This window comes from Malus sylvestris, chromosome 7 (assembly GCF_916048215.2).
Source record: "Malus sylvestris chromosome 7, drMalSylv7.2, whole genome shotgun sequence".
Lineage (NCBI taxonomy): Eukaryota > Viridiplantae > Streptophyta > Magnoliopsida > Rosales > Rosaceae > Malus > Malus sylvestris.
In genome coordinates, this window is record NC_062266.1 from 7,121,660 (window position 1) to 7,138,528 (window position 16,869).

Genomic DNA, 16,869 nt, shown 5'->3' on the forward strand with positions numbered 1-16,869 from the left:
TACAATCACCTGAATTTTCTGTGCAACTCCATTTAAAATAACGAATTTTGATTGCTTGGTGACATGATGGTCAAGAATTTATAGTCACTTCCGCTCAAATTTATGGGGTGTTGCTTGGAAAGATTTGTCAATATAAAAGATCGTTATCCTAACCAGACACTGACTTCTCTCAATCATTTGATACTCTCTCGTTTCTTCATTTTCAATCTTTTACACGATCCTCATGCGTCACTCCATTACCTTGAAGAAGACCACGGGCTTATCTCATGGTCCAAATCAAAGAGTTAAATCATTAGAAATTGGAAAATGTTCACACACCAATTTTTACTTCTTACACACCCTTATTAATTTTTTACCATTTTTATTTTTCAACTCATTTTATCTGATGTCCAAAAATTGAGAGGGATGTGTGAAAAGTAAAAATTGGTGTTTGATAGCACTACCTTAGAAATTTTTACGAGTACTCCAAGGACGACAAGATTAATATGTCTCATTTTGTCGGTAAATCTTCATTAGTTTGAATTACTGGGTAGTCCGATATAGGTAAATCTTCAATAATTCGAATTACTGGGTAATCAGACTTTATCCATTAGATTGGAAAGTAAATAAAAATAGTATTTTCTCAATTCAATCTTGATCGTTCATTTCGCGTTCATTTCTCAATTCAATCTTGACCGCCTTATATTTCGAGCACACTAAGCATCTCTGATGTACCAAAAAATTTGGACTCAAATTTTATATTTGAGTCTAAATACGAGTCTAAAGGTTCTCCAAACTCGTATTTATGCCTCCGGAGGAATTACTTTAGTCTAAAGTAGAAGGGAAATTGGCACTATTCATATGAATAGTGATTTGGACCACATTTCAGTTTATTTGCAACACTGCCACTCGGCTACTTTAAATGGATTGTCTCTTTATTTACAAAACTGCCAGTCATGCTTTAACTCCTATTTCCACCCACAGCAAACAAACCAGAAAAACAGAGTCTCTCTGCGTACCCGTTCCCGATAAAATCAAAACTAAACATCGGACCACCAATCTTCCCTCTCTCCTCTTCTCTCACGCACGACTCTTCCACCCCTCCTATTCTCTTTGCCATTCTGCAGATGGAAACAGAGAGACTGACAGATTGGTGAGAGATGGGAGCTACGGGTTTGGTGCAGGGTCTATGGGATTTTCTGCGATTTTAGACAGAGGAATGAACAGAGAGAGATATGCAGAACGGAAAGCATGCGTGTGTGCATTGTTCAGGGTTCAGAGGTTACACACAGAGTCGGTGAGGACGGGATGGGTGAGGGAGGAATGGCAGGGTGTGGGTTTTCAGCTTTCTCCCTTCATTCAAAAGGTAATGCACTGTATTTCCTTAATTGTTTAGTGTGTAATTTGCCATTTGCTTTGTTAAAATTTCCATTGATATTTGGTTCTTTCATTCAAATTGCAATGCATTTTAATATTTTTTTCGGTTGGGTGGTAGGATTAGGTTTCAATTTTTGTAAATTAGGCCTTGCTGTGAATTAATTTATTTGTTTCTTGATAAATTTTTGTTTGATTCATCATTTTTCTGTTTAGCAATTGTTACAGATTTTGTATTCCTTCATTAAACTTTCATAGATCTTTGTAGATTGTTTAGGTCACCGTAGGGTTAACTCGATTTCAGCTTATTGTTTTAAATTGTTGTTCACTGTTTGCTTTGCCATTGCATTTATTAAATTGTCATAGATATTTTTTCTATCATTAATGCTCTCATAGATATTTTATATTGGTTAGCTAACTATTAGGGTTTCCTCTTAGTCATTTGTAGGTTGTTTAGTTCACCTCTAGGTTAGTTGAATGTCCAAACTTATCCTACTACCTAATCCAATGTCTTAATAACGATAATGTACATTTATTTGTAGTGCTCCATTGCATATAGTAATTTTAGAAAGGCAATACCTCTGGATCATCCAGAAACTTTAAATTACCAACAGATTATGCATTCAGCAACTCACTGACATTCTCATTATATATCTCAAGTCCTTAAATTTTTATTGCAAACTTTCTCTGGAGTCTGCAAACAAACAATAGCAACACCTGCTTAGTAAGTCAAACAGCAGAGATAAAAGCAGAAAACCGCAATTGTTCGTGCAGAAAGAAAAATATCACCATAAATAATTATGTGGTTGTTGATTCTGTCGAACATATGTACAGAAGTATCAATTAAAATTTTCGAAGCCATGAACATATACAAGAAAAAAGCAATGAGGATCTAAAAAAGTATGAACCAATAAACCACAAAAAAGCTTATGAGTAAACAAAATTAAGACTCCTTTTTAAGTTTATTATTTTTAAATTAGGGTGTGTAGGCTGTTTAGCTCACTGTTTAGTTCACTGTTAGGGTGATATTTTTGTCTTTATAAACAAAGGGGTTGCACTGTTTTCATTTTTGTGTTTCTTCATACTTTTACTACTGCTTGCTTCTCAACAAATCAACTTCAGGTTCCTTTTCCATTTCACATCATTCGAATATCCATATGTTGCTAGGTTGTTATTTCATTTCTTGGTTTCTTATATATTTCTGAAATACACTTTTGATTTGATTCTTGATATGCATGTAGATCCAACACAACCATACAGATCAAACTATCCATTCACACAGCAGCCACAAAACAGACCATTAGTGAGGTATTTGTCTATCCATTTTAAATTTTCTTTATACAAAATAATTTCTAATACAAATCTCTTTACTATGTTTCAATACAAACTCTTTTTCCTTCTAATTTTTTGCTATATGATGTATCCTTGCAGCTCAAGTATATGCACTTTTTTCAGAAACAGAGTCCCATCCATTTGAATCTCGATTTCCTAGCAGCAGGTATATGCTAAACCTTTCACAATCATCTGTTTCAGTCATTAGAATTTTTTTCCTTCTAATTTTTTGTTGATACAACAATGATTGATTATGCATACTTGACTACATCTTTATGAATGGGTTTGACAACCACACTTAACTTTTTCTACTTAAGGCATTGAATTTTGTGCCTTTTGTTGCCTCGATTGTGGTTATCAAAATTTGTTGTATGTCTGTGTATAAATGTATGTACATATTTAGCAGCCCTACTGCATTAGTTGGGTTTTTTAGGCATGAAACCACAAAACAAAGAAAAGATAACATAGTTGTAAAGCTTAGGCTCCAATCAGCTAAAGTGTGAGATTTCAAACACGGAGATTTAGTCCATGTTTAAAAACTGCCAAAATTACAATTTATAAGGCATATTGATGCAGTAAACCTACATCACATATGTCGTGATTAGAAATGTTCTAATGTTCTATTTCAAAACATATCATTTAGTATGAATGTTGTATCATCTATCAGTTAAGCATGAATGCCACATAGTAAACACACTCATTACATAAATGCACACCATTGTACTGATAATACTTACAGAACCTGGAACTAATGGCTGTAGTGTATTACTAATTGGTGTAGCTTTGCTAGGATCTCTGTTTCACCAACGTATGGTCAGTGGTAATTAAAGTTTGCCACTGTCTCTGAGCTATTATTTTCATTGCTGTTCTGTGAGTTAGTGCTAATCGATTTGCTTTGTTTGCGATTTTCAGAAAGTTGGACCGTTAGCCGGAAAACTTGCCCCTTTGACTTTTGAGGTATATTATTTAACACTGGTTTAATTACTGTTCTTACATTTTTTTTGTGCAAATCAGGATTATATGTAGCTATCTAATTATGCCATCCTTTGACTATGTATGAGCACGATAGCAGTAGAATGTGTGATTGTTACATCCTAAGTTGGTGTAATGTAAAAAAAATTCGTGCCAACAAAACTACACTGAAACATAATTCTAAATAAAAGGCAGTTAAAAATGACCAGCGTGGATGAACATGCTGTCAGAAGACTGATTCCAAAATACATTTTAACAGCTTTATCCGGCTGATAATTCAAAACATTATCAACTATAAATAACTGGTCATCAGTTAAACCCTTCTGAGATATACCCTTTGTTTGTTGCACTCTCACAAATTTAATCCGTTCCACCATCACGGTTTTTTTAGCTTTTACAGTTTCCCCACGGTTTCCGGAATACGTTTTCGATCTTAATACTATCTGCTCTGTTGGTTGCAGTTATCAATTTTTAAAAATTGAAACAATGTTATAGTTCTAACCAAAATTTGTGAAGGCCAAGGATGTAACCATCTTCGGTTTCTCATTGTTAATTTGAATTATGAAGTTATGAGTGAATAAATTGGGAGTCTGAAATGTGTCTGCCACATGGGTTGGGTTGGGTTGGGTTGTGTTAGCAACTCTGTGTGAGTGTAGAGGTGGGTGTGGAGGTGGATGTGGAGGTGGTGGGGTGGTGGTTTCGTTTTTGCGCCATCCCAAGACCAAGGAGAATGCATTTGAGAAAATGTGATGAGTTTTAAACTGATCACTCACTTAGTAGTCAAGTCAACCAGTTTCCACTCAACTCTGATCTGCCAATTTGCCAATTGCCATATAGTTTTAATTTGAATAGGTTTAAAGATTAGGTTTGGTTGGATTTCAACCATTAGATTTGGGATTAAAAGCATTAGGGTGAAGGATTAGATTTGGTTGGATTTGAACCATTACATTTCATAGATTTGAAATCTGTTTACTATTTCATTTAATTGGTGTACGTTAGCTCATTTAACTCAAATTTAATGAGATTTGGTCCTCCAATTTCTCGGATTTCCTAACGGATTTACTTTCTTTGGAAATTTCAGGAACCCTGATTCTGGGAGGAATAATACACTGCATTCCCATCTTTAGGTATACAATTCTGCACACTGATTACATGTTCAAAAGCCTAATTAGTTATACACCATTTTTTTTTGGAAAGCTTTTGTACTTAGATTTTAAATATGTGATTAGTTTGCAAAGAATAAACGAGACAACTAATGATGGGGACATACTTCTTTTTCGATTTTATCCTCTGCATTGTTTCTTGAATGAAATTGGATTCATATATGTAGGGATACAGCAACGACTGAGGTGTGAATAAAAGGTCTAGCCGTAACGATTTTAGGGTTTAGAATTGATTCGAAAATATGAGAAAATGCTGCATTCTCTGTTTTTTTTCTTTCTTTTCTTCTGTTTGCTGTAGTGATTCCAACTTAGTATATACCCATTTTTATAGAACCATGAATGAAGAATATGCAATTGCTAGGATCTCAATTTGATAATCCGATTATAAATGGATCTATATAAATCAAGGCTAATTCAGTCTTAAGTTGATATAGTATGACTTAATATAACATATCATTCGATCTTTATATTATTTATGGTTTTCTGTAGTGGTAGTTTAATTAAAATCGAAAAATATAATAAGAATGAGGTTACTCATTCATTATATTTTAATATTCTCTAGGTTTTAAATTAACTTTGATCTATCCAAATATGATGTTAATCGATTGTGAATCAAAACATAGATTTGGTGATCCAAATAGGATTCAACTCTGTTAATTCGATTTCAAATATGATGTTACATGTACTGTAGATTGGTCACAGCCTAATAAGAAGACTAACTGGAAGTGATTTAGCCCTTCACTCTCATTTTTTTGGCTCAGTCCAGTGGCAAGAAAAATTAAGGGTGCCTGAAAATCATTTACCTAAGCATATATGTTTTAACAGCTTCCTTCACTGTAGATTAATATTCAACGATTCTAACCTATATTATATCGTTTATATACTTTTGGAAGTATGTCATAACCAATTTGATTTTCTATTGGTATGTGTGAAACCAATTTGATTTAGGTTACATGGTTGAGGGTTGCGGATAGTTAATCATGTTCAATAACCTTAGTTACAGGGCCATTCACTTAAATTTTGTTTTTTTTTTTTTTTTTTTTTTTTTTTTTTTTTGAAGAAACAAAACATTTTATAGAAGAAAAGAGAAATACACTGGAGTGGATAAGAAATCCACCATTAACAAGAAACAAGAAAAAACTCTCACTAGGATTTGGCTACAGCAACATTAGCTAGACCTAACTCACTTTACTGCTGCTAACAAATCCCACAGTAATTGAGAAATAGAGTAGTTATTAAAAACATTTGAGACTGAAGCCCAAAGGGCTGCCCAATATTTTACTCTTCCCCAAAGTACTTCTACCCCCACACCTGTATAATCCTCAAAAATTCTTTTGTTACGCTCCAGCCAAATGTTCCAAAAAACTGCCGAGACCAGACAACCCCACAAAGCTTTAGCTTTCCTCCCACTTCCTAGGGCCTGAAACTTGGTGCTTAGAAGCTCGAAACAACCCTTTGGAATGACCCAACTAGCTCTAACCTCCTGAAACAGTTTCCACCACAGCTGAATCGTGTAAGAGCAATGGAGAAAAATGTGGTTTACACTCTCCTCCTTTGCTTTGCACAAACTGCACCATTGTGGGGATAAGCAAATAAAAGGGCTTCTCCTTTGAATTTGGTCACAAGTGTTGAGCTTCCCTTTGGCCGCCAGCCATACAAGAATCTTAACCTTCGGAGGAACTTTGGATTTCCAAATCTGTGAATGGGGTTGGAAGTATTGCATCATCCCATTGTTACTCAAGAAGGAACAATAGGATTTGCATGTGAACAATCCTGATGCTTCCATTTTCCACCTTCTGTTATCCATTCTTGATTGAGACAATCGGACCTCTTCCACTTTCTGTAATAATCTAGCCGCCTCTTCTATCTCCGCCTCATTCAAATTTCTCCTGAAATCAAAATTCCAACTTAAAGAATTGGTAGAAAGATCTACAAAGCTTGAAATGTTCTGATTGTGCTTCCTCGATAGCAAGAATAATCTAGGAAATTGCTCTTTCAATGGTCCTCCATCTAACCACCCATCCTCCCAAAACCTCACCCTCTCCCCGTTGCCCACCTCGAACTTACAGCAGTGAAGAAACAATTGGGAACCAATCGATATATCTTTCCATGGGCTACGGCTTGAACCCCTTATCGGAGGAAATGCGTTCCATCCGTTATCCTGTAGCCCATATTTGCTTCTTATCACTTTGTGCCAGAGAGAATGAGGTTCCTTTGGGAATCTCCACAACCACTTAGCAAGTAATGCTTCATTCCGATTCCTCAAATTCCCCACCCCTAAACCTCCTTCCTCTTTACTTTTAATAACTATCTCCCATTTTACCAGGTTGTTTTTCTTTCCTTCCTCCACACCTTCCCACAAAAATCCTTTCATTAGTTTTTCTAGGCGTCCAATCACCCCGCAAGGCATTTTGAACAGAGACATGTAGTAGGTCGGCAAGCTTCCCAAAACAGATTGAATCAGAGTTAATCTACCTCCTCTGGATAAGAAGGCCTTCTTCCAACTTTGAAGTCTTTTTTCCATCTTATCTACCACTGGATCCCAAAACTTGAGTGCTCTTGGCCTACCCCCAAGAGGGAGTCCCAAATACTTTATAGGCCAGCTACCTACCTCACAACCCCAAGAATCTGCCAACCTATTTAATTTCTCACAATCTGAATTTATTCCAGCCAAATAACACTTAGCTTTGTTGATTTTCAACCCTGAAACAGAACAGAATAATTTGAGCAGCTCTAATAGATTGTTCCAACCTCCCTCATCTTCCGCCAAGAAAAAAATGGTATCATCTGCAAATTGAAGATGAGAAATCTCCACCTTTTCTTGCCCAATACATAACCCTTTGATGAGATGATTTTCTTGAGCCTTCTCCATTAACCTACTCAAAACATCGACTACTAATGTAAAAAGAAAAGGTGACAGTGGATCACCTTGTCTCAAACCTCTTGAAGCTTGAAATTTTCCCCTAGGCCTCCCGTTAATCAAAACAGAAAAATTTGCGGAACTTAAGCATCCCTGCATCCATTTCCTCCATCTGTTGCCAAAGCTTTTTCTTTGTAAGACTTCGTCCAAAAATCTCCACTCTACATGATCATACGCTTTTTCAAAATCTATTTTGAGCACCAATCCCTCCTCTTTCTTCTGCCTGACCTCTTCTACCACTTCATTTGCGATAAGGACAGCATCCAATATTTGTCGATCCTTAACAAACGCTCCTTGATTTTGAGAAATTGTGCTGCCCAAGACCTCCTTTAATCTTGAGGCCAAGGTTTTCGCCATAATTTTATATAACCCAGTCACAAGACTTATGGGCCTGAAATCCGTCACTTTCATAGAATCTGACTTCTTCGGAATTAGACAAATAAAAGTTTCATTTGTCACCGCATTTATTATCCCTGTCTCGTAGAACTCCTCCATAATCTTCATAATGTTCGCCTTCAAGATATCCCAACATTGTTGAATCATTTGCAAAGAATAGCCATCCGGTCCTGGCGATTTATCCTTTCCACAATCAAAAACTGCTCTTTGAACTTCGGCTACCTCAAAAGGCCTCTCAATCCAATTCGCCTCAAGTTCGCTTATTGGAGCCCAATTGATACCTTCCAAGCCCCAACATGCCTCTTCGTTGCTACTAAACAAGGACTTGAAGAACTTGACTATATGATCTTCTATCTCGTTCGCATCCTCTATCACTCCCCCAACCTCCGATTCCAACCTTTCTATATAGTTTCTCTTCCTTCTCCCGCTTGCAACTCGATGGAAAAATTTAGTATTACCGTCCCCTTCCTTTGCCCATTCCACTTTACTTCTTTGCCTCCATTTCACTTCTTCCTTGTAAGCCAAATCTCCCATACGGAAGAGTAGTTCTTCCCTCTTTCTTCTAGCATCAACATCTAGCCCTTCCATCCCCTCTCTCCTATCTAACTCCTCTAAGCTAGCCTCAGCTTCTTTAAAGTCTTTCTCGACTTCCCCGAAACTCTCCTTACTCCATCTTTGCACCTTTTTTTTTATGGCTTTTAACTTGATCATAAACTTGTAACCCTCCCATCCCTCCACCTGCTCAGATTGCCACCATAGATTGAACTTGTTCTTGAACTCTGGATGTTGTAGCCACATGTTTTCGAATCTAAAAGGACTTGGCCCCCATTTCACCTTGTTGGATTCTAGCTGGATAGGGCAATGATCAGAAATTACCCTTGCCAAAGCCATTTGTCTTACCTCTGGAAAAATCTCTTCACAACCTGCAGAGACCAGAAATCTGTCTAGCCTCCGACACACAGGTTCTTCTCTGAAATTTGACCATGTAAATTGAGCATTAAGCAATTCCAAATCTTTGAGTTCTGTTTCTCGAATGAAATCATTAAAATTCCTCATGCTTGTAGTCAGCCTTCCCCCATTTGATTTCTCGTTTACAAATCTCACCACGTTAAAATCCCCTCCTACACACCATTTTGGTCCGCACAGTCCGTAAAGGCCAGCCATTTCTTCCCAGAACTCCCTTCGCTCTCTACTTTTGCAAGGGCCATAGACCCCTGATAACCACCATTCCAACCCGTTGAAGGCCTTAATTTTTATGGAGACAGAGAAAACTCCAATCAGAGATTCAGTAACTGAGATGTTTTTGGTGTTCCAAATTACTGCTATGCCCCCAGAACTTCCTTGAGCAGGGGCATAAATCCACTCTTTAAATCTGCTTCCCCACACGCTGGCCACAAGTCTCCTATCGATTGATGTTTTCTTAGTTTCTTGTAATATAATGATATCAGGCTGTAAACGTCGGAACTGCTGTTTCAATGTCAGTCTCTTCTGTTTACTTCCCAATCCTCTAACATTCCAGCTAATTATCTTCATTAAGTCTGATAATACCCCTTTGAAATTTCTTGTCTCCCTTGCTTCCACCCTCACTCTTGCTGACTTTAACTTTCCCAGTCTTCATTTCATGGAATAAAGACCTTTTCAGAGGAAACAAGGAAACTTTCATCTTTGACAAAAATTTGGAAGATTGATCTTGTGCCTCGCGTTTGACTGATACGCAAGCCGATCTTTTCCTTCTACTGTACTTTAACATTTTCTTGTTTTTTCCAATATCCTTGAAATCGGACTGCTCCACATCTTCTAATGCTACTACATGATGCGTTTGACTTGGTTCCTCTTCCGCTGTCGCCTCTGTTTCCAAATTTGTATCTATGAAGAGGTTGTGAAGCTCCCCGTTGAACCGATCAAAAACATCATATGGTTCTTTTTCGTCTTGTGAAGAGTCACCATTCTCCTCATCTGAATCTGATGATTGTGACATGTATTCTTCTTCAGCACTATCTGATAAAAAAGACGAATCCAATCCAAGAGCCTCTGTCCATCTCATCCTTTGATCAAATGGTTCCTCCTCTGTCGACCAGCCCGATCGCCGAACAGGATTTTCATCAACATCACTCTCCTTTTCTTCCTCTAATTCACAAACAGAATCTAAGATGGAAAGATTGGGGGAATGGATTTCCATCATTTCAGGCCTTACGACAGCAGTCTCCTTTTCTTCCACAAACTGTTTGGTTGCCGAGAAAACGATGGAACAGGAAGAAGATAAACATTGATTTGGTTGTATTAATTTTTCCTCATTTAGGTAATTACAGATGTGGTTTATATTCCTCTTATGTAAGAGATGAGTTCTTGAAACCAGAAGAAGTTATTGTTGAATTGATGCTGAATTAGATGCATTTAAATTTAATTAGTTATGAATTATCCATGTTCCTAATCAGCCATTCATTCTTTTCCTTTTCAACATGAGTTGGCCAAAATTTTCTTTAACCATTGAATGAAGTGAAAACGGATGTTGGTCTGGTAGATGGTTTTATGAAATTGGGTCGATGAAATTGAACCATGTAGTTGAATTTAGCTCAGTTGCGTGCTGGTTCGAGTTTTCTCATGTCTCTGTTTCTTCAGTTTCATATGGAAACAGACCTTCTGCTTATTTTTGCCTTTGAACAGTTGTGGTTACAAAATTAGCTACTTGAACGAGTTCTCAACACTTTCTATTTTTAATTACATGTTGAAATGGCTGCCTACACTGCATGACACATCGACATCCTCAAATGAATGCTTCTTCTTTTATTAGAGTTGCAATAATCTTCCCATACATGTTGTAATACCCCCATGAGCTTGCCAAAGGTACTGACTGGGTGCTAATTTCAGGTTCACGTACAAGATAAAGTTCCATAAGGAGGTGCAAGCAGAAGAAAAATTGGCGTCACCCTTCAGATTTTCAACCAAAAGGAGGTAACCTTTATAAATGATTTATACAAGCTTCTCTGTTTTGTATCTCTGAAATTTGAGTTCTTTCACTAAAAATGTGAATAGTGATTGGTAAATATTTCGCATTTTTTTTCTATGGGCCATTTGTGTTCTATTTGGGTTGTATTTTGAGTCGTGTAATATAAATTGCATACAAAAGGCTAAAGAAGTAAATCCAGTATACAAGCTCTCACGATGAAGTTGAAGTTGAGACTACACTATGGAATGTTAAATATTTAGTCTAAATCTGAAGACCGAAAAATAAAATAACTTAGAAGCTAAAATGAGTAGAGTCAACTTTTTAGCCTCAAATATCCTTAGGCAGAAACAAAATTTTGACCACAACATCCAAAAATTTGACCCCAACAGCGTCGATAAACATGCTGTCAGACGACTGATTCCAAAACACATTTTAATAGCTTTATCCGGCTGATAATTCAGAACATTATCTCAAGTATAAATGACTGGTCATCAGTTAAACCCTTCTGAGATTTACCCTTTGTTTTCATTAAAATTGTAATGGATGTTTATAGGCTGTTTAGTTGGGTGTTAGGGATATTAGGCTGTTGAGTGCACTGTTTCGTACAATGTTAGAGCGAGGTTTCTGTCTTTAAGAAATGGAGAAACAATCTAATTTTTCTCATATAGTGGAAGATATTAATTTAGACTAATCAATGTTATATATGATCCAATCTTTTTTTATCTTTTCTATAATTTTTCGCACTCCTATCAAAATTATTTTTCCTTTGAATATCATATCAAGTGAGATAATGTAAAACATAATTCCTCATGCATGTTCTGTATTTTAATTTATTCTGGACAGATGCTGGCCAAAATTATAATTTCCTTATTTGTATTCTGTCTGCTCAACTTCGGTTTAGCCAAAATAGTATATGTATCAATATATACCTAAGTATATGTCTAAATATATGTATAGGCATCTGTATAGCTATATGTATATGTTATGTATGCATCTGTGTGTATGTACATGCCTATACAGGTATGCATGCATAAATGTGTATATATGCATCTGTTTTTGTACTTCCATGCATCTAATATGATCATTGAATTTGTTGTCAAGGCATCTTGCAATCATGAATTTGGCTGAAATGACTATTAGTACTGATTCAAGTGTTTAATCCTTTTGATTGCGGAACGTTTAATTTAGTCATTATTCTTAAGATATAAAGTGAATAATGAAGGCAAGCAAATTGAGGTGTTTCTAATTTGTATTAGTTCAGGCTCGAAAAAATTAGTGTTTGTTTTTGACAAATTTTGATATTTTCTATTATTTTAGGCCGTACATGAAGTGTAATGTGGTATGCATGCTAGGCCGTGAACCATTATTTGCTCTATTTAGCCTATTCCTTCTAAAGCCAACGTTCTCATACTCTAACCCCTGTACTAATTCAAAACCGACTATGATGCCTCATCCTTACTTTAGGCCTTTAATTTAATATGGTGACGGAAGATGCATTCCCATTGTTAGCAGCTTTTCTTTCGTTAAATGTAAATTTGTTGTACATTAAGTCCATTGAACTGTCCCAGTTAGAGTCCATTGCACTGTCGCAAATTGAGTTACTTTTCCTGTATCAAAGTCTTATTGCAACGTTGTGATCTGCTCTTCTTGCTGCCTTTCATCAAGGGATCCGCACCTATTGCATATGAATCAAGGCTTTGGTATGTCACCTAAACTAACATACATTGTTTCCCCATGCTTTCTGGTTGAGTTAATGCAGATTTATCATGTTTCAGTTGATTGTTTGGTTTTATCAGCTTATGTCATTCGTTTGCTACCTGCTTTGTTTTCATTCTTCGTTATCTCTATGATCTTTTGATACTTCACAAGTTCATTGGTTTCTTTGTTTTTGTTGGTTTTAACTTGAGAGGAAGATCGACTAGCCAACCAAAGTAGAGGACCTCTTTGAGATGGGGAGATAGTTTGACCACTTAGTCTCAACCATTCTATTATTGTTCAAGGGTGCATTGGTGTCATCTGTGATTTTGCTTTAACCAAGTGTTCCTAATTCTTAGTCGAATGTTGTTAGCCATTTTATATGTTTTTTTTGTCAATTGCTTTCTTTCTTTCTGTGAACTACATGTTACTTCTGTTTCTTCTATATATTAGGGAACCAAAACGTTTCGTTTCATCCTGTTAATTGTACAATGCAGTTGAAGATGATTCAATCAAGCCCCGCAGCATCGCGCGGGCATTTTTTCTAGTGAAGATCCAATTTGGGTTTTAGCATGAGATTTGAATTGAGAATTGAGCCCATACCAACTAAGAAAATTGTTACTCAACCAAGAATAATGAGATTTGAGTCCAATCATCTCCAAAATACACAACCAAATTATTAAAATTCAAATATGAATTTTGAGTACAATATCTTCTCCTCCAATGCAAGGACTCAAAATTTAAAACTCAAAACGAGTTTTAGAATTTGAGTTTTTAAGATCTAAATACATCAGCTTTTAAGATCCAAATATAAAAATATTGTCTAAAATTGAGTCTTTACATTAGAGATACTTTGATAGGTCTCTCGTAAAACCAAGTTGGTCATGAAAATTTTAAGCACTATGATTAGCACATGAGGGTCTTGGTCGGCTAAGCTTCCCCACATGCATGTTAGCTGCCGCACGCGTAATCCAAAAATATACAATGAATTTTCTTTAATTACAATAACAAAAGACGATGACAATATTGTAAATAAGTTAAAGTTTAGATGTAGTGACAATATCACAATTAAGTTAAAGTTGACACCAGCAATCGTTTCTTCATAAAACAGAAGCTTTTTCAAAATTTTCATTTCAAGTCATTAATGTGTTTTTCATTGAAAATTTTGTTGTATGAAAATTTTCCATTAAAACTCACTTATATAAAATCAAAGAGTGGTTATTTGATCTAAAAGAATTGTGTAAAACCAAGAAAATTCAAAGAACAATCTCCAAGAAGACACACGTGTGCTGCTTAAATTCTCATGCACGCGTGCTAGTCTTGAAACGAACAAGTCCTTATCTAACATATAATCATAGTATTAGTACCACGTTCCATTGGGTCGTCTTCGTCGAGCTTGAACTAAGTTCGAGCTATATCACAAAATATATGAGCTGAATATATCAAAGTTCCATATCGACTCATTTTTTTTAACGGGTCTATTTTTTATTTTATTTTATTTGTTTTGAGGTCAACTCATTTCACTAAAAACTTAGAGCTTAATTCGAATTATTTTGAGCATGTTTACAACTCCTACATGTGGTGCTCACTATATAAAAATTAAGGTATTTTGTTTTGAATGCGAGAAAGACTAACATGAAACAAGCATGCTAGGTCAATTGCATTCCAAATCCACAATAAAAGACATCTGGCCACAGTTGAGGGTTTGGAGGGAAACTATTATTGGGTTTCGGTAATTATTCGGTTTTGTTTTGGTGATTTTGTTGTTAGTTGATGATTTGTGATGTAGATGGAGCAGGAAGAGGATGACTCTTTCTTCTCCTCATGGAAAGAACCAATGCTATACCCCCGCGAATGCAATGCACTCACTGAAGCTTTTTGATTCAACGGTTTTGGTGGTGATGATGCAAATCCTGAAGGAGAAGAAGACCCTTGAGAATGAGTACTCTTTCTTTTCTTCACATTCTCCACCTTCGAGTTAAGCACCTCCGAAGACATGGAGTGCGTGAAGGAGTCCTCTTTTGGGGAAGAAGACATAGAACTAGTTTGAGTAGAAGACCGAGTTTTCATTGATTCATACTGAGTTTCATCAACTGAGAGTGGCCTCAAACGCCAAGGACGAGCGTTACCCACAAAATACCCAGAATTCCAACTCTCGCCCTTTCTTTTCTCACCATACCCACATGGGTGTTCACACCCGCCGTCGAAATTCGACGAAACGGGAAATATTGTAGGCATATAAGACTTAGAAGTACCTACATTTGAGCTATTCTCAAACCCCATTTCAGCACTATATCTTCTGCTGAACGAGCCGTAGGACACGGCAATGCCGACGAAGATAACGTGAATGAGCTCCCAGAACTTAGTGAGAATCGTGTGGTTGATAAATTCGGGAGCTTGTGAGGGGAAAAGTGGAAGAACAACGATGAAAACCGCAAAGATTAGAGCCTCAAGGAGAAAGTGCGTAGTGTAGGACTTACCGTGTTGAATCGGGTTTCGGTGAGCTTCTGGGTTTGGATCGGAGAATGGAAAGTGAGATTTTCTGTAGGGGATGGAGTCCACCATTGATGAGCAGGTGAGCTTCCGCGGAGGTTTTGGATTTTGTGTGAAGCAAGGAAGACTTTGAAGGCAAGGAAGAAGAAAGAGTGGAAAAAAGTGCGTGCGCGGACGGGTTAGGAATTCAAAAAGTGGAGTGTCGATAATTATGACCGTTTGATTGGAATGACGATATTGCCCTTGTGTTTTAATTTGATTTACGGGATTTTGTGCAGTGGTGTGATCTTACAAAACAAAAGCAATTTGGTGGAACAATATAAACGGCAGCGTCTTGATTGAAACAAAAGCAATTTGGTGCAACACAGCTCATTGAGCACCTAGCAAAATAGCAATGCAAACTAGATGAGTCATGAACATGCAAATTTGATGATACACATCTAGGAAGAATTTTTCTCATATGTTTTTTAACCTTTTTTTTTAAATTTTTTATTTATTTGTACGGGACATTGAAAGAGAAGCGATTTTTTCACATTCTATTTTTCTTCAACATTCATCTTGTTATTTCTAGTCGTACGATTGAATAAATATAAAAATAATCAATAGACAAGAACAAATCACTACCTAATGAAACTGGAATTTTTGCATGTATATGCGAACCAAAATCATTTAACATTAAATTGAATTGTTATTTAGTTTAATTGGTTGCTTTTTTTTGACGTGAAAGTAACAACATAGAGATGAAAATTTAAATTATTCGAGTTGGTGACATGTATAGGTAGGTTTTTTTTTCAACATTTTGTATAGTTGATTGAGTCGAAGTTAAAACACCCCTCTAAAAAAAACCACCCTACTTAAGCCAAATTCACTTCAAGTTACTAGAAGTATTTCCAAGAGATGATGTAAAATAATTAAAATTTTATTTCAAATAGTCAAATTAAAAAAGAAGATATATCTCCAACATATTCTATAAAAGAGTTTATATTACAGCAAAATGATTTACAAAACAACTATTCATCAGCTAAATATTAAGAAAACAATAAAACTCAAAGGTGGAACCTTGAGCAAGAAGAACATGAAGAGAGATAAGATTCTTTTAGAAAAAGATTGTTGAGTTTGAATTGTTAATTATAAAATATTTAAATTTGTTAAAAAAAAAAATGTTATTGGAGATAATTTTTTTTTTTAATTGAGTAGCTAAATAGTTTTTTGACACTGTCTACTTACTAATTTAACAAAAATTTAGACTATCAAATGGTATGAATTCAAGGCTATCTTTGGGGCGACCTAGGACCCAGCCCAATTGCCATATGAGAAAATCAAGAGAGAGAGGGGGAGAGGGAGAGGGAGAGAGGGATGGCAGGAACAGAGGAATTTGTGGAAGCAGATAATGCAGAGGCCGTAATCAACAGAATCGAACAAAAATCTTGAAAGATCGAGAGCTTACTCAAACAGTATCACTCCAAATCCTTTCCCCTTTGTACATTCAATTTTCTGTAAAACCCCATAATGATTTGGTAATTCCCCAAAAACCTTAACTGTTTGATCCGTTTTTCATCTAGGTATAAGATAGTTGAAGCTCTAAAAACTGCTCTTGA

At 36.1% G+C, this 16,869-nt stretch overlaps 1 protein-coding gene and 2 long non-coding RNA genes across 4 annotated transcripts in view; 2 read left to right on the forward strand and 1 right to left on the reverse strand.

The window, feature by feature from the left end:
* Nucleotides 1-16,869, reverse strand: part of LOC126628159 (malate dehydrogenase [NADP], chloroplastic-like) — an 82,290-nt gene that overhangs the window by 29,593 nt on the left and 35,828 nt on the right. The gene's annotated exons all lie outside the window — the stretch shown is intronic.
* On the forward strand, nt 968-4,784 carry LOC126628172 (uncharacterized). Its single transcript, XR_007625303.1, has 5 exons — nt 968-1,345; nt 2,595-2,661; nt 2,785-2,851; nt 3,598-3,642; nt 4,739-4,784. It is a non-coding gene; the product is annotated as an uncharacterized LOC126628172 (long non-coding RNA).
* LOC126628169 (uncharacterized) lies at nt 14,567-16,825 on the forward strand. Its single transcript, XR_007625300.1, has 2 exons — nt 14,567-14,980; nt 16,602-16,825. It is a non-coding gene; the product is annotated as an uncharacterized LOC126628169 (long non-coding RNA).